This window comes from Molothrus ater, chromosome 1 (genome assembly GCF_012460135.2).
Source record: "Molothrus ater isolate BHLD 08-10-18 breed brown headed cowbird chromosome 1, BPBGC_Mater_1.1, whole genome shotgun sequence".
Classification (NCBI taxonomy): Eukaryota; Metazoa; Chordata; class Aves; order Passeriformes; family Icteridae; genus Molothrus; species Molothrus ater.
The window spans coordinates 27,969,077-27,987,805 of NC_050478.2; the positions used below are offsets into that span (position 1 = coordinate 27,969,077).

Sequence of the window (18,729 nt, forward strand, 5' to 3'; positions counted from 1 at the left end):
AGTGAAGACAGTTGTAGTATGCATCTAAAAATAATTTTTAAAATAATAACAAAGAAATTACACTATAATTTTCATTTTAAATCTCAAATTATTTACTTTTGATTTTAGAGATTGCTTACCATTACAAATGCACACAGTCCTTTTCCACAAAATGCTGCATTATTTTAATCTATTCAATGAGACTATTGACAAGTTTGATTGCTAACTATGAGAATCCAAGTCAACCTTAACACCATCCAACAGGCAACTAGTGACAATGACAACAAAATGTTTTGTGTTACTGTACTGCACATGGCTCTATACATATCTTGCATTTAACCCGATTTCTTGACCAAGCAAGGAATATATACCAAAGCTAGCTACATAATTCAGTTCCTTTGTATTACTTAGGGCTTAATATATCTTGCATATAACCATGTTACCTGAAACACTTCCAGGGAAGGGAACACAATGCAACACATCAGTCTTATGCTTGATAGCCTAGTAGATAAATCCTATAAAGGTTTCAACGTGACACTTCAATCCTTTTCAAAAGGATATTATATCAGGATATTCAAATGCTTAGAATTCCTGTCTGCCATGAGGAATTTGGACAGACTCAGGGGAAAATAAATCTGTTTTATGCAACTAAAACAATTAAGAAATTAATCTATCACAGAACAAATCTTATGCAATACAGATTTAAGTCACAGTTAGGATTCCATGTGGAAGAAATCCAAGAAAGTCTTGCCATCTAAGATTTTTTACAAGAGCTACCTCACAATTACAGCCCAAATATAATCATATTCTACTGAGTGACACACAAGTTGTGAATTGCTGGAACATCCTCTTAGTCATTTTAAAGTCACGATGAAATGTGAATGACACAAAAGGTGGTGTTTAAAGAACAAACGGATAGCTGTGGCTCCTGTGAGCACTGCTGGCTGCCAGGCTCAGACAGGATCCTGTGCAGCTTCCTCACTTTCCACTGACTTTAACGCTGCAACAAATGAACACCTATGAAAATTGAAAACAAGGGCAGTGTGAGCTGATGTGTATAATGTGTCCCTTGAATGTTCTACTACATGCAGATTTATCTTTTCAAACTTCCTCCAGGCCTTCCTATTGCACATATTCAATGGAACTATCTTTGTCTTAAAGGTACATACACTGAATCTTAAATTATAACATGCTAGTTCATGTTGCACCTTGCTCTCATCCTCACAGGTTTAGGTCTTTTCAGTGAATTACTACTGCCATATTAACACAAGTAAGAAAACAGGCTTTGCTTCTACCCAAGTTAAGCACTCTCTAATGAAGTTAAGCTCAATTGAAATAGGCCAGACTGCAATAAAATTAAAGTCAAGACGTACTATTACATTTTTATGGAGAAAAAGAGACTATGAGTAGGAATCCAATTAGATGGCTTTACTGAATATAAGCATTTTATTCTACTAAGAGGTTAAAATAATCTATCCGTATGGACACCTGGAATATATCCTTTAAAAGAGCTGTTTGAAAAGGCCCATTAAGGCTTACTCTGATTTTTGTGATTCATTTCAGAAGCTCAATTCATAAAGTAACCAACCACTAGCATTGGAAAGAAGCACCACTTCTAAAGAAAGCTATCCAGACACACAATCTCTTGAAGTATTTTTGCCAGGGTGCTGAAGGTGATTAAAACTAGCTCAGTTTTACATTGCTGCTCTGAACACAGCCCATGAAGGCAGAAGACTGTATTTAGGAACAAGCAGATCATCAAGCCATAGAAGAGTTCTGGTATTTTTTCCACCTCCAACAATACAACCATCGAGCTTCGTTGCCTTACCTAATCAAGGGACGTTGCAAAGAGGGAGCCACTAAAGATTTAGCTTCTCTTCAGCTCATGTAGCTTTTACTACAGGAGCATCTCCTCAGAGAATGAGAGTCCCTTACAATGGTCCTGTCCCAGCAGGAGAAGCAGCAATTCCCACTCTCCAGATTTATCACCCTGCCCCGCTCAGATCTCCAGCCTTCCTTTGGCTTCAGCTGGCATGAAAAGGCAGGATGCTGTCTCTCCTCTAAAGGGACCAACAGAGATCTACCCCACCACAGCAAGACTTCACCTTTCATATGCACATTGTATATTGGGATATGCACCTTACAAGTCTGAGATGTAACACAGAGTGTGAAGCCTTGGCTCAGGGACAGCTATTTTAGCAATTAATAATATCTCTTTTCCATTAAAAATTCTGGGTTTCAAAAACACCACAGTGATCAGAATAAGGGAGGAAAAAAGCAAGAAGTAATTTTCCTATTGGTGATCTATTTTGGACCTGCTATGCCAGGTAAGTGTTAAAACCTATAGAATAAGTAAGCTCAGGCCCAGACTCAGCTATGTGAGTTTCTGTTCAACCTGTGCCCCATCCCTACATCTCTTCACTGTGCTGCACTGTCAGAAACTCAGAGAAAACAACACATCCTCCACAAAACCCAAACGTGCTTAGTATGTCCTCCACACTTTTCAAGCTCTGTCACCATGTCATTTCTCCTTCAATGCTTCATCACCCATCTGCCTGCCACTTCCTCTGCAGACACTGGCACTGGAATCACTCCATGGATTTTACACACAAGTCCTGCTCCTCTGAACTTTAGGATCAAAACTGGCATTCAGGTTTTCCTGGTAAGCATTTGAGAGTTTGAATAAGCTGCAACTAGGCAGGCCATTTCTATCCTCCCGTCACTTTGGCACTTACTCTTCTCCTGATTTTTTGGATTATAGGTCTCTTACTTTCCAACTATTTCTTCTGAGCACACAGGCACAAATACAAACCATGCCTTCGGTGTATGGGATGAGTTAGAAAAAGGTCATTTAGCTACAAGATTACCTCCACTTGAAATTGCAGAGAAGACGAAGGAACATGACAGGTCCATTAACAAAAATAAAAAGGCAGACAGAACCCGAAAAACACAAAACAAAAATCAAGCTCTTATTTATCAACTCACATTGACTAGGGAATCAGACACTGATGTGCAACTCAGAGGTAGATATGACAAACTCAGTTTCTCCTAAAAGTCAGTCATTAACCTTACAATCTCATCAAGTGATTGCTTTTTTAAACATTAAAAAAGCAAATGCAGAAATTATTCTTATTTTATCAAAAAGAACTTCACTGCTACAGCATGGAGAAGGTGGATTTCAATAAAATCTACTGAGCTACACCCAGTGGAAGTCACAGTGTCATCCATTTGTCTTCTGATACGAAAATGAATAAAAATCAGTATTTATAGTTAAATTGTATTGAAAAGTTTATGCCTACATTAATATGTAGGGCATGAAAGAAGACAGCACGTTCTGATTAAACAACATTCAGGACAGCTTTTGTGCCGTATAATCATTTTTCTTCAATTACATGTAATTAAATACTAAAAACGGATGGGGTAGAGGACAAAAGAGTATTTAAAAAGAGTATTTAAAACATAACATGTAATATTATTACTGCTTGTTAGTTCAGTGTTGCTAGTACCACCCTCAACAACCACCCAATTTTCCACCACTTTAAAATAGTTTTATTCATGCTGAACTGTGCTATACTTTGAACTGACATATCAACATGCAAGAAAAAATAAAAGAAAGCAAACATTGTGATTTAAATTTTAAAAAATCAAAACTCACAACCAAAAAACCTGCTGCCTCTTCTCTCCTGTAGCTGGCTGTTGTCTAATGACTACTTTTATTCCAGATCTTCAAAGTCAAGCAGGAATTTTTTCTGGGACAGTATGTTCTAATTAAATTTATTTGTGGTGGCCCATTTTTAAAGATTCAAATTGAACATCTTTTTGGTAGCTGAATGACAGTTTCTATATCATTTATTAAGCAAGGAGAGTTCTCTGTGGACAATACTTGGGACTTCTGTAAAACAGTATTGACAAACACTAAAACGTAACATGCTTCCCAAATTTAGCTATGGATGAGGTGTGCAAATCACCTTGCTCCTGAGTGACAACAGAGAAAATGCCTCAGTTTCACATGAGAACTAATGAAACAAGACCCTTCCTCTAAAAGCTTCCCTAGCTGAATTCCAACACAGTCAGGAGTGAGCAATACAGTAGCAAATCAAATGCTGCAGAATATCATAACACAGAAAAACTTGAAACACTTTCTCTTTACTCTTTCTGGACATCAGGGAAACCATAGCATGGTTTACTTGTTGACAGGAATGGAAGAGGATTCAGTAAAACCCCTCTTTGTAAGCCCTTGGAATAAAACCAGCCTGTAAGAGGACACTTATAAAAAAATCAAAAATCTAAAAATTGAAATTCTGAGTCCCTTGTGGAAAGAGTTAAAAGAGTTAAGGTACAAAAATAGGCTACAGTGTAATTCCTGAGGTAATAGCAGTATTCTTGTTAGTGAAGTGCATTTAACAATTGCCAGTCTGAAAACAATGGGCTCAATATCCTGGTCCCAAACTGGGAATTCAAAATTTACAATGGGATATTTTATTTAGTTTTTAAGCAGTCAAAATGAATTGTTCATTGCTTTAGGTTTTATGACAAAGCTTGTACTTATAACAATCTTTCAACTTTTTTGGCAATCACAGGAAGCCTTAGAACTCAGCAATATTAACTATGATGATTCATGTAAAATTTCATATCAATCCAGATTGTTACACCTTTGTTTTAAAGCAACAAAAGGAGAAAGATTGAACATATTAAAGGATCAAATAATAAAATCTAAGTTAAACTAAAATTGAAAGTCTTTCAATCACTAGGAAGGTATCATTTCATACTGCTAATTACTTAAGAGACAGCTTGAGAGTCAAATAGAATTTGGGCCTAGGGACAAATTGATACCAGTGAATTTTATACTCCAATTCATACTTCAGGAACAAACACCACAGCTTAAATTGTTTATGATGTATGAATGATTTACAGTGGTGGAGATGAAAACAGCTGTGAAAGTGAGACTAAAAATAAAGCCTTTGAATGAGAAGGGTGTATCATTACATTCTCTCCCTGGTATATTGTCAGTCAAACACAAATAATATCCACAACTGCTCTGTGATTTCTGATACAATTTTCAACTTATTCCTTTTATGATCAAATTATAACACTTGTCTTAAAATGCTCTGTGGTAGCAAAGACCCTGAAGCAAGCCCACATCTCCTGGCACTCATTTGTTATAACAGACTGCTCATGGGTTCTTAGCAACCTTCATTTTCATGTTCCTTCCCAAAAAACTGATAGGATTTATTTTTATAACTTCTTTGTTGAAGGACTATATGGAAAACAATCCCACATACAACCAACTGTTAACAGGCCTCCTGAGACCTTCAAAGATGTTATCAAACACCATGTAAGGGCTTTTATCTGTTTTGTTACCATTTGTTAAGGGAGGAAGCCTCACACATTCCGACAGCTGACGAACAAAACACACTTTTGAAGGCTCTGCCTCAATACCAACTTGTCATTTATACCTTGGAGAGAAAGGGCTTTTGTTTTCAAAGTACAAAGCCCAAAGCCCTGCCAAGCAGTTCCACCAGGGATCCAAAGGCATCTCAACAGTGGATCACCTGAAAGCAGTTTGTGTGAGAGATGTCATTTCTGGAGCAGCTGCCTCCTGCATGGCTCCTGTCAGGAGCACCCCACAGGCAGCCAGGACCTCACAACCCAACCCACACCGACCCCAACGCCTCCTCTGGATGATCCCTCCCAGGATCCTCTCTCTGCTCTGAAAGAGCTTACCATGAGACACAGAGTGCTGCATCTCAGACTGGGTAAGCTTGGGGTGAAACATTTCAACAGGTGCTGCTGCATGAACAGCTCACTGTGGCTTCCTCATAAACTAAAACCCATTACAGACCAATATGATCAAATAAATGTTCTCATGCCAACCCATAGTCCCACAGATAATGACAAAATTTCTCAAAATGATGGTGATGTCTAAGTATTTAAATGTTTAACAATTTCTTATATTACATTTTTCACAGACATTGATATTACTCAAATAATTAAATTACTCTCTCAAATAAGAGATTTCATAGACCTACTCTTGATGAGTAAACATTGGTGATGATAGGGTATTATCAGCACCCTGCTCTGACCAACTGACATGTTGTTTTTCATCAAATTATTGGATTTATTTCACAGTGGATTTATTCCCTTTGGATTCCCATTTATTTCCCTTTACTATGATTCAGCACAGGAAAGAAAAACATTTGAAAATAAAGTTAGACTGGGCTTGTATCAATATTCAGTTGTAGTACCCAAGCTCAGTTCCCTGAGTAAAATAATTACCACCCAAGAATGACAGAGAGAGATTAAGAATAGTAGTGAACAGTGTTTAAACCCTAACAATAAAACAATTTCCTTAGAAGTTCATGATAGAGTACTTGAAATCGTGGGACATACTTTAAAGAAGTTAAGAAGTTAAAATATTATAATGCTTATTTATAAACATTAAAAAGAGACATAAAAAGAATGTGATGAAATAATCCAAAGTATTTCCAACAATCCTAAAGATTCCCAAATATTTAGATAATGTGATGAAAATATCCACAGGGTCTTGACCAGAATACACATTACCCCTTTTAAAACAAATTATATGTTTTAAAGAAATTCCTCTTAACTAAGAGGAGCCAGTCTCTTTTCTAAAGGAAACATTTCTATCACTGTGATATTTCTTCGTAACCAAAATCCTTTCTGTAGTTGTGTTGATTTCAGGGCCAGGAGCTGTCTGTTCTTATCACCTCAAAGAGAATACACAGAGCAGATCCTAAAACACTTCAACATTACTCTTTCTGTACTCCAGTTTTGAACACAACCCAACTTACCAGCATAGTTAGATTTGAGAAAAAGATGAATTGTGGCTCAATTTACACTTAAACAAACACAAATCTATTTGGATCAAGCTTCATTAGACATTAAAAAAAAAAAACCAAAAACAAAAAACCCCAAACAAAAACTCCCACCCAAACTGGAATTCTTAAGGCTATGGTTGAAACTCTCCTGGCTACTCTGGTCATGAAAGCACCACCTTTCACAAATTTACATGCTCTGCTGATGTTCTCACAGTCAAATAAAAGGCACACTTAAGTTACCAAGCAATGTGTTCAGAGTTAAAAGCTTTTATCTTTTGATAAAGTTTCCTTTAGGAGACAAAAGGCAGAAGAGTTCAAAAGTATGTCTCCCACATATAAAGGAAGTAGAATGATGTATCAGTGTTTTATCATGATTATTACGTTCTAGTTATTAAAAATTTATTAAATAATGACCATTTGTACAATATTTTTAGATCTTCAGAAACAGAAAGCATGCATCCCAAAGTATTAAAAATGCAAACAGATTTCCCCAGTGTAGCCTTAACAAAGGGAAGGTCCAAATAGTTACAAAGCAAAACAATGTAAAATGACAAAGCTAATGGTGCTTTTAAAACAAAACCAGACAACCAAAGAAAGATGACCCACAGATCTGTACTCAGTGTGACACTGATTCTGAAAATGTCACAGAAAGGTCAACAATCCAGACAATTATATTTAAAAAAGCAATATCTCAACAGCCAATAATTGAAATGCTTTTAAGATCATCTGATTGTTTTAATAAAATATGAGTTTTTAATGAAAAACAAGTTAACAAATATAAAACAGAGCATCAGACATGGAACTGCTAAAGAGTACTGCTGTACTGGGATTTTTTTGGTGACAAATCCTTGCAGAATCCAGAAGTGAGCACAAAGTAATTACTATTAATAATTCATAATATTTGCAAATTATGAAGTTGCTTTACTGAAAACAGTGATAGGGTTTGATCAGGTGGCAGCTTAACACACCCTGCCTAAGGTGCATACCATCAGTTTTACCATGGATGGTAAAAGAAGAAAAAGAAAAGAAGAAAACAATAAAAAATCCCAAGCCTTACAGATCCTCTCTCTCCTGATCCTCCTCTGAAACACCAATAACTGGTTATTTATGTTACTCTCTTGGTGTGATGCCCATTCAAACAATATAAATTTTAATTACTAAATTTGCATTGAGCAGTAAATATTAGATGAAAATTCTTCAAAAAGAGACAGTTTCAAAACCACATATTTACCATTTAGAACAAATATATATTCCCCATGTTATGAAGTAGTGCTCTTTCCCCAGCACTGATTCAAGAACAAGTAATTTAAGAGATTCCAGGGGAAAACAGACTCCGTAGCTCTTCTCAGCACATAGCAGACAAACAGTGCTTCTAGAAAGTCCAAGTAGGCAAACTTTATCTCATGCCAGATCTAGTCAAAAGTATTCAATACAGTGGCTCTAGATCTTATAACATGCATTATTTCAGTCTCTAAATTTGCATCACCACCACCAAGTATTAAAAATGATCATATCATTAAAGACGACTTCAAGGGCTCAGAAGAAGTCTTTATCAGGGTCACTAAGTTCACCCTGGTATATTAAATCCATCTACTCTGTGGCTCCCTGTTCTGTGGGAAAGGTTCTCCATAAGCTGAGAGCTACTTTTCTTCTTACTCCCCACTGAAATTCATGATTTTAATGCAACAACAAATCTACAGCAGAGACAAAGGTGTCAGAGACCTGAGATTTCAGGATTTAAAGCACCAACCAGCCTGGTTCCTAAAGAATCTGGTCTTCCTAAAAGCACATGTAAGATACAGAAAAATGGAGTGAAATTTTAACAGCAACACAAACTATTTTAGTTTCACTTGCTCTTTTTCTTAGCAGCTCAGTGTGATACTGTGCAGCAAACGCTCTGTGACAGGTTTTGCCTGGTGCAAATTCCTCCCAGAAGAAAGACCTCATAGCCTATTTCTCCTTATGGCAAATTTTAAGCAAATTAAACCGATAACCATGTCTTGAAAAACAGTCCTGAGGACAGCACTGCTGATAGGACCCCCAGAGGGACAGGGTCCATGTCAGCATGATGAGTCCCAGCAGTGTGGCACTGCAGAGGGACATGCTGTGCACTGCAGGCACGGGGGATGAGCAGCCAGCCACAGGATGCCAATTAAAGGGCACTGAGATCTCTGCCAGCCACAGGGGCTCAGGCAGCCCTGAAGGGCCCTGGTCCCCACCTGAGGCAGCTGCAGGGAGCACAGCCACACCTTGGGCACTGCTTTGTGTGCTGGGTACACCACACAGCTCGCTCTCGTGAGTGCCTGGGAGCAGCAGCTGGTGCAGAAGCTGCCAGAGGTGTCCCTGCCCTGCTCAGGTGCCTGAGCTTGAATACAAGTGCAGCTCTGGCCACTGCTTGGCCCCTTGGAGCTGAAGCAAGGGTGCCTGCCTCAGTCAGCTCTGTCCTGCAGCAATGGGGAGCGGCACTGGAACAGATCGAGGCTTTCCAACACAGGGCTCATCAGTAATGTCCTACCCCAGGAACTTCTTGCAGTGCCACGAGCAACAGGACAATCAAAATGCTAAAATCAAGGCATTATGATTTAAAGTGAAACATTTTTCACAGCAAGAGGCTGAAGAGGGACCAGTGGTATAACACTGGCCCCTGAGAGATACCAGGCACGGACAAATTTGGCAAACTTGTCACAGAATACTTAACTTGGAGTCAGCTAACCATGTGAGGTAACAAAATGTTATAACAGGATTAAAGTTCAGCAGGTTTTAATCCTATTTCGGATTAAAGCCAGAGAAAAACCTGTAAGAAGAATAATTTACAAATGGAAAGTAGTTCAGGTCTCATCCAGAGTTTAACAAGTGCATAGCACTTTCTGTCCAACTTCTGGTTGACTTAAAGTGAAGGTGGATGTTAATCTTATGTAGAAAGGACCCCATGGATGTGTCACCTTGTACCTTCAAGTAATGTATTTATTTTTGTAAGCTAGAAGAAGCAGAAGCACACAGAAAAGTCTGTTTCAGCAGATATGGTGTATAATGCAAGGAAACAACCATCTCTTGCAGAAAATGCCTACCCATACAGGAAAACAATTTCTAACTTAAAAGGAAAAAAGGAATAAAAATGCTAGATGACCCTTCCTCTTCTTACCAACTCCACTGAATATAATTTAACAAATACGAAATTTTAATCACAGGTTTTTAATTATCTCTCACAGAACAACACTCACAGAGTCGTCCTCTGTCTTAAATTATTTTGGTTATTTCTAACACCAACAAACAAAAAGTATTCTCACATGAATCAGATTCTTGGATGAGAGAAACAAAAGTTCATATGAATTTGTCTGCTTTTCCCAGCAATTTTTCCTTCAGATGAGGAGTTATAGAGAAAATAGCATCACAGAAGAAGACAGGCAACATTTCTTGCTTATCCTGGCTCCTTCTGAGCCCAGGGCTAAGAAATGGCACTACCTCAGCCCTCTGAGGTTTTGACTTTGCCTACAAGAGTAACTTTCCATCCTGTGCTTACCAGACAAAAGCTAATTAATAAACAGTAAACCACAAGGCACAACTCCTCATGGCTGACAGGCAAGATTAAATCAAGAAAAGATAATTCCTACATGAATTCCTACTGTTATCAAAAATCTTCAGACTAAGCCTTGCCCTCACTGCTTAAACTGGAACTCAGATAAAAGCACTCACATCTAATAAATGGGACCAGTTCAAGACACATGCAAACATTTGGTTCTTCTCCTAACAAGAAGCAACACATCTTAGCATGAAAGCAAAGTACAATTCCAAGCCTAAGCAATGCTTTCCAGCTCATTCTTTTTAAAATTAAATGCAGATGCACTCTAATTCAACATAAATTATAATCAATATCACACAGGAGGTCACAGCATATAAACAGTATTTAAGGAGCACTTCTCTGAAGAAAAAACAAACAAAACAAAACCCACAAAACCCAAATTAAATAAAATTAAAAACAAAACAGCAAGAGAAATTCGTCCAAACTCTGCTTCTCATTGCAACAACTTTCTGCTGGGAGCACTGCAGTGCAAGGGTGACTGGGAGACATTGGCTCAATCTCACCATGCATCTTTCCAGGTCTAATTAGATTTAAATGTGACATCCAGATTTCAAACACATTTAAGAAAAACTCTCCAAGTTTATTTAAGCAAGGAGGTAATTGTTTTCCTTCAGTTTTATTTATTTTGTTAATACAGCCTCTCAGTTGGGAAAAAAAATTGGTATAATCCTTTCTGGGTTGTTTGGAGAGCCTGATATTCCTTAATACCACTGTTCAGACACAGCTGAACTCTTTACTGAGTTTGCTCAACAAACAGAGGCTCTTTGTCACACTCAAGTGCAAGAAAAACAACAAACAAGGATGTCCTTACCCACCATGGGCTAAGAGCCATACTTTAAATGAGCTTATGGATTCCTAGTGTGGAAGCACATCCAAACACACCAAGAAGTAACCACATGGAACACCCTCAGTGGAGCCCTCTCAGTGTCTGACAGGCTCCAGGCGTGACATAAAGCAGCATTACTATTGCACACAGACAACAAAACACTTGAAATCATAACCCTCCACAGCAGGTGAGCAGCTCTGACCTGGCTCTAAGCCTCCCCTTCACCACAGGCCCAGGGGCAGCACACAGCTGCCAGCGAGTCCCTGGTGCTCTGCTGTGTAAGTGCAGGGCACACCAGACACAGGAACTGTCCCCCAGGTGAGGATTCCCAAGCCCCACAGAACACCCTCATGTGTTCAGCAAACCCCCCTGCCCAGGAACACTGCTGCCATGGCAGTGTTGGCACCTGTGGTGGGTGCACACACACAGATATTGCTGCTCCTCATGCAGCTCCTGTAAAGCTTCAAGAAGGTATGAACACCTCTGGATTTTCTTTGACCAAATCTCCCCAAGATACAACAGCAATTGGAGAGAGAGAGAGCAACAAGAGACAGGTGGAATGAAATGTCACTGATCTCTGCAGACTGGGCTTCAGTGATGTTTTCCAGTTGTGGAACTTCTCTACCAGACAGCTATTTCCCAACACTTGCAAAATTACAGTGATTAGTTTGTAAATCACAATTGCTCCATCCCACTGCAGCAAAAGATAAAACCACAGAGCCAGAGCTTTACAAAGTTTAAACTTCATAAAAATAATTTAGCTTTATATTCCAGGGCCTCCCTCCCAAAAAAAAAAAATTACTGTCTCCAGGTGAATCCATACTGCAGATGTGAGATTATTCAAAATTAGTTTTGATGCCAGCTGCTATTTTTAAGCATCTCTGTGTAAGTATTAGATTTGGGTGCCCTATGGTGAGCTCCCCTGCAACACTGATATGATTTTGACAGTAGAGAAAATGGTTACAAAATTAGGAATTGTCTCTGAAAATTTTACAAAACTAGCAGCGTAAGGATTAAGCTGAACATAAGAAAATTACCAGTAAGGCCAAGATTAAACATGATTGTGCTTTTATATTGATGATAAAACCAAATATGGGAGTATCTGAATTCATGGATGTGTATATACACACACTTTTGTGTAAAATGGTATTTCATTCAACATAAATAGACCAGTTGTGAGTCTCTACTGCATGTGTGTCTAAAAGTAGCACAAAGAACACAACAGAAGACAGAAATTTTACAGTAATAAAAGGATATATTGTATTTACAAAGGAAATGTATTCACTCATTACAACATATCACATAAGTATAAATATATCATATGGATATATAATCTCTAAAATATAATATATTAATCTATCTGTAGAGAGACACATTTACACTTCCACATGTAAGTGAAGAAAAGTTAACTCTTCAAAAATTGGTAATGAAGGAAAAACATACCTGCTAATAATGCAGAATGATCAAAGTTGCAGAAGGCTTTCACATGAGTGTGGAAAGTTGAAATCCACTCCTATAAACATAAAGTGATGCATTACAAAAATACACACACAAAACCCCAATCACATATAAACAGAGATGAGCTCTATACCAGCTTATAAAAATGGCATTTTAGAGTCATCAAGAACAGCAATCTGAAAATGCCTCCTTGATATCCAGCAGAAGAGAAAAATCTATTTGTTTTGGCAATGGGACAGAATGGGAGGAGATTTAATTGGAAAAGATTTTGAGAGCAAACCAAAAATTCTCTAATTGTGACTTTATGAAGGCAGCTCAAATTCTGGTTGTTGTTTGTTTTACACCATTACAGAGAGCTAGAAAGACATTAAGGCATAGAAACATGGATGCTCAAAGATTATACTGTGACTTTTAGATTTTAAAAAAAGGTGTCTTTCATCATGAAAGAGAAATGCACACAGAGTGGCTAGAGCAGAAATCCATAAAATCAAAGGTATGAAAGACAAATTGAGGCTCACAAACTAGAGGCCATTTAATAAAATTACTGACAAGTCTCAAATGCAAGTAGCAGTTTTTTACAGAAGCTTTGGTTCTGTGCAATTCATTGTCACAATATACTCTGAAGGTCAAATGCTAAAAATGAGGATTATAGAAGGCACTAAAGCATAAATCATTAAATACTATGAATGTGTTTCATATATTGAAGACTGTCAAATTATTCTTTTCTTGTAGTCCTGCCACACATTGTTTTCAATTGGAGAACTGTTCTTCAGAAATATTACATAGGTAACTAATGGCTGTTAGCTTAAAAATGGTTATTTAAATTATTTACTAACAGATGTCCTTCTGAATTATTAATTTCTCTTGGAAGTCTATAAAGCTTTATAATGAGACTAGTTAAATAAATGTTTAAGCTGTGACCTGAGGCAGAATTTTTTTCAAACAGCATCCTTCAGCTGATGAAGCTTGAAACCAGAATCTCAGTTCTTGGTACTGTAACCCTCTTTTGGAGTTCATGAAGGAATTTTCTACTCATTAGCATGCATTTCCATTTGTATTTCCAAAAGAAAGTCTCCTTTGTTCATGAGGAAGAAGCAAACAAAAATGACAGAAGTTAATTTTTAAAATGCCTCACAAATTGATTTTACCCAAAGTCACCCTTCCCAAGCCACATGCACTGAATTGCAATTGCCTGCCATGCTTAAGCTGTGCTTCAGTCCATATAAAAATATCACATTAGGAAACTGCTTGTAGGGCTAACCACAGTATTACACAGGAAAAAAAAGTATAAAAAAAAAGAAAATCACAAAAGTTAAGCAAAAAAAATGTTCTAATTACTTTAGTTGAATAGCTTGATTTTTCTTTTACATTATTTCAGTAAGCATTGTTAGTCTTCATTGTCTGTACTTCTTATTTGGCAATAAGGACAAAAAAAAACAGGAAACGGGCTTTTGTTTCATCAGTAGCACTTTTATGACAAGTTATGCCTCAAGCATACACAAAGACCCTGCAATATTCAGATGGGAGCCATGTAATACCACTGCTACCCATGAGTAAAACTCCTACTCTGATACAAAGAATTGACACTAGAAAGCTGATTGTAGCAAAACTGTGCCAAATAGTTGCTCTTTTCCCCAAATAAGTTTCCTTCAAATGAATGTGCAAGTTCACTAAGCAGCTAAGTCACCAAATCTGCTGCCATCATGACAAAGAGTTAAGATGTTTTCTTCATGTCTTGACAAGTTTCTTTTAGAAACTGAAGAAAAAAGTGATAGTCCCAAGTGCTCCTAAAAACTTGAATGGGGCAGGCAAAACTATCTGAAAACCACTACATTCTTCTAACACAGACCCACAAAACGACATTTGGTACAACCTGTTACTTGGAAGATGTTTGTCTAGAAAGCAGCATGATTTAACATATTGCAAATGGTGTAAAGACAGTATAAAAGCGGTTCAAAAGGACCTCATCTAGAGTAAAGTTTTACAATGTCCTTGGTATCAGCTGATCAGATCATGCCATCATTTTCTGTGTGCTGGATGATTTCTACATCCACCTTCCTCAGTTTTCAAGTGGTCCTAGCACATGCTCACGGGAAACTTGTAAAGCCTCACTAAGTCAGCATGTAAAATACTGAATTACATCAGAATACTAGTGGTAGTCAGTGCCAAAAAGCCCGAGTGTAAATCTATTTGAATACTACAGGTGTCTCCTATATAAGAAAAACAAAGTATAGGTCATTCTTTTATGCAGAAATCCTAGCAAATAAGAGCTATTGGGACTTAGTAAGGGATTTTGAAAGATCTGGAAAAACTAAAAGAGGACAATCTAGATCAGCAAAAGAAAAGCTGCAGTAACTAAGGGTAAATACCTCTTCTCTCAAACGTTTTTGTATTCTGGTGGCCATATTTCCACTTGGGAAAAGTAGAGACAGTAATTACAAAAGCAATACACCAAGTCACATCATTAGCAGGCATCCCCAACATCACATTTTTGCTAATGCTATTAACAGGGGTCTTTTAAATTAAGAATAGACTGAAATTTCCATAAATCTTTCAGACTCAAAAGTCAGACAATTTGTTTCTTCTGTGATGAACAGGTAACAGCACAATAGGCAAAGGATGTGGACTGCGATGTGTTTCCTGAGAAACTGCAGCATATTAACATAGCCAGAGGCAGAGCTGATCAAAACACTATTGGAGATTTGTGACACCAATCAAAGCAGTAGCACCTTGCAACACAGTATCAGTTCTGTAACATTCTGTAATCTTTTTAAAAAGAAAAATAATGTTTTACTGTTAAAGTACTCAACTCCACTACTGGAAAATGCAACAAACCATTAAAAATCAGAAGGAACCACTTTTCAGACATACCTTTTTAATAGACACATGCCCGTCTAAATGCAACTTGAGCCTCCTCTGCTCTTACAGAGATAAATTTATAATAAACTTCACTTAAAACTCTCAGATGAAGAAATAAAGCAGCCTCTAACTCAGGTGCACATCTAATATAGGAATTTTTGGAACGAGATTAAGTCAGTGTCCAAACCTCAATATTTCCATGCATCAAAAGAAGTTTACAAGCTTTTTCCTTCAGCCCAGTTTCTAAAGTCCCAGTTCACAAATATAGGTCAAGTTACCTACTGCCTCCAAACTTTCTCAAAGTCAGCTCAAATAGTGCCAGCCTGACCCATTTTGAGTGGGCTCTTCAAAACTAACTAAATAAATTAATCAGGTGGCTGCATCACTTTTCAATCTATTTTTTTTTTCTGTATTAAAGGTCTTGCATATTAAATATATTAGCATTTGAATTCCATACTCGGAAAAGATTGATATGCTGAACTCAGGCATTTGGGGTTCACTAGTCAGCTCAAGGTAAATTAGTGCTTTATGTGCTTTATTTAATAATTGCTAGAGTAAACAAGTATTAATATAAAGGTTGAGCACAACAGAAAAATCACTGTTTTTTCTGATCACTATCCATTAGTTTCATTGAAGGAAAACCAGAGCATCAGAAATCAGAATATATAAATTTACTATTATAATACAATTACTATACTAATTCCTTCTTTTGACAACCTAAACAATGAAAATTCTTTAACTCAGTTCTACTATCTTCTCTTATTAGTACTTGAACCAGAGGAATGGGGAGCAGTTGGGGACAAACATTCTCTACTTAGTAAAACTGACCCATACACTACCCCATGGGGGAAGGTCCATTGGAAAATCTTGCAAATTTCATCCAAAATATTTCAGTAAGAAGAACAATATTTCTACACTAAAAGTCCCAAAGTAGCTTCATTCTGATTATTAAGCAATATTATTCTGAAAATCACTTATGAGGGGTTTCTAGTGATTTGTTGTCTTTTTTTTGCTGATTCTGCCAAAGCAAACCATTGCAGCAAAAGCCGGCATATGTTAGTCCTCTCTAGATTTCTGCATTACATTTCAGCAGTAATGTATTCTGCAATACATTTCAAAGTCTTATTTCAGATACAAATAAGGCAAATTTCTTAATATACCCACCACAGATTTTCTCTGAGGATAACTATTATGAGAAATTCAAGAGAAGTCCACTGATAAGAGCTGCTCAGGTAAAAGAACTTTTACAGCCTGAGAACTGCCATCTATAATCTTGGCACTTTGATCTCTCAGAATATGAACTAATGTACCTGTAATGTAGCTCATTATTAATAGTTAAATATCTTTAAATGGAGCAGCTTTGAAGATCAGTTCCAATATCAATAGCTTGCATTTATACAGGGCTTTCATTTTCAAGGGCAGTGGTACCTGGTCCCTGAAACACGCACATACACAAGGACACAGAGACTTCTATTTGCATTCAAACACATCATTTAGATTAGAAATATGTATCCATTTTAAAATAAATATAAATGCATAATCTATCAGCTTACATATAGTTTTTGGAACTTCAATATATAAGCCTAGGTGACAGCCCAAAGTACAATCACAGATATCAATGCAGTTGTAGCAATTAATTGTGGAGAACATCATCCAGTGCTCTCTGCGGAAAAAGTTATATCAGAAGATAACTTCTGTGCAAAAAAATAAACAAAACAACCTTCATTTATTAACAGGTTCTGAAAATAAGGGGGAAAACTTTATCTTTTACATAGGAATCTTCTACAAAATACCATTTGCACTATTTCACTTAATACAGGATAGGCATTTCAGTCAATTCAGATCTTCACAGACTCACTTCTCTTGAAAACTCTCAGGTAAGATCCTTAAAAATTTCCACCAGGTTATTTTTAAATGAGCTACAGAAGCCAGAGACTTTATACCAGACAAAAATAAAAAAAAATCTATTAAATACAAAAATAAAAAGTTCTGTTCAAAGGTTTCTGATATAGCAAGCAACACTAGTTCCCCTTCATTTAAATTGATTATACTTGCTATGCAATATTCCAAAGGTACATTGTATTGTAGTTTACATCTTCCACTTGTACTTCCCCCACCTTGATGTTTTGGTGAAAATTAAGTTTCACCAAAACAGCTAAGGACAAGAGTCAAGACAGAAAAGAATTTACCACTTAAAAAAAAAAAAAAAAAAAACAACAAAACAAAGCAAAACAGAAAACAAAACAAAAAACCAAAATCAACCAAACAAAACCAACTCTCTAAACAAACACAGGTTATACACAGGTTAACCTTTTCCTAAACACCAGCTTACACCTTCCAAACAGGGAGGGCAAAATCCCTCCAGCACTGAAGCAAAAGGGAACTTCATTACCAACTTTAATGGTTATAAAAACAAATTTTTGTTGGATATCATCTGTCAAATTAAGGAAAGCTGAAAGAAGCTGAATTTATCACTTATTTAAATAACTAATCTTTTAGCAGTTGATCTGTTTTTTTAGACACTGCACCTTTGTAAAAGATTATTTTCCCATAATTACTGTAAAAGCCTTCCACAACCCAACATTTGCAGTATTGCATCCTATTTCCAAGTGTAATGACCCTCAAAATCCAAGATTGATTTTGGCTTTATTCTGATCAATACTAATCTCCAAGATATATTTGACTTCGCACTGACCTAAACAAAAAGGTCATTATCTGTGTATTAGTCAATCTCCAAAACATTTATTAAATTAATTTCAGAGACCACAAAAGATGCATTGTTACAACTGTTTCTATCTGGGATTTCTATCCATCATCCTTAGTAAGATTTACATGCAACTGATAATCCACATAATCACATTGTCACTGTAGTGGATTTCTCAAAACATCTTGATCTGTCCTCAATTATTTTAAGATTAATCTTTTTTGTATTTATCTAATTGGAGGAACACCATCATATTATATAGTTACTGGACTACTGGAATCCAGTCTTACACATATTAAAGTCAATGGGAGAATACACCTCCCTTCAGTGAAAAAACTGAACTCTTAATGACTTGGGGGAATATAAAATACTGCATTTATACTTTAGGTCCCCCTGAAAGCAAAGAAGGAGAAGCCTTTTGAATCAAAGTACTTTGACCAGCACAAGGAAAGAAAGAAAATTCACAGCACCCAGAGGCATATTT

At 36.9% G+C, this 18,729-nt stretch overlaps 1 protein-coding gene across 1 annotated transcript in view; it reads right to left on the reverse strand.

The window, feature by feature from the left end:
• THSD7A (thrombospondin type 1 domain containing 7A) overlaps nt 1-12,738 on the reverse strand; it is a 254,351-nt gene extending 241,613 nt beyond the window's left edge. Inside the window, exon 1 of the mRNA XM_054514269.1 lies at nt 12,668-12,738. The gene's annotated coding sequence lies outside the window, so the exon portion shown is untranslated. The remainder of the gene's footprint in view (nt 1-12,667) is intronic.
• Nucleotides 12,739-18,729: the final 5,991 nt, after the last annotated feature.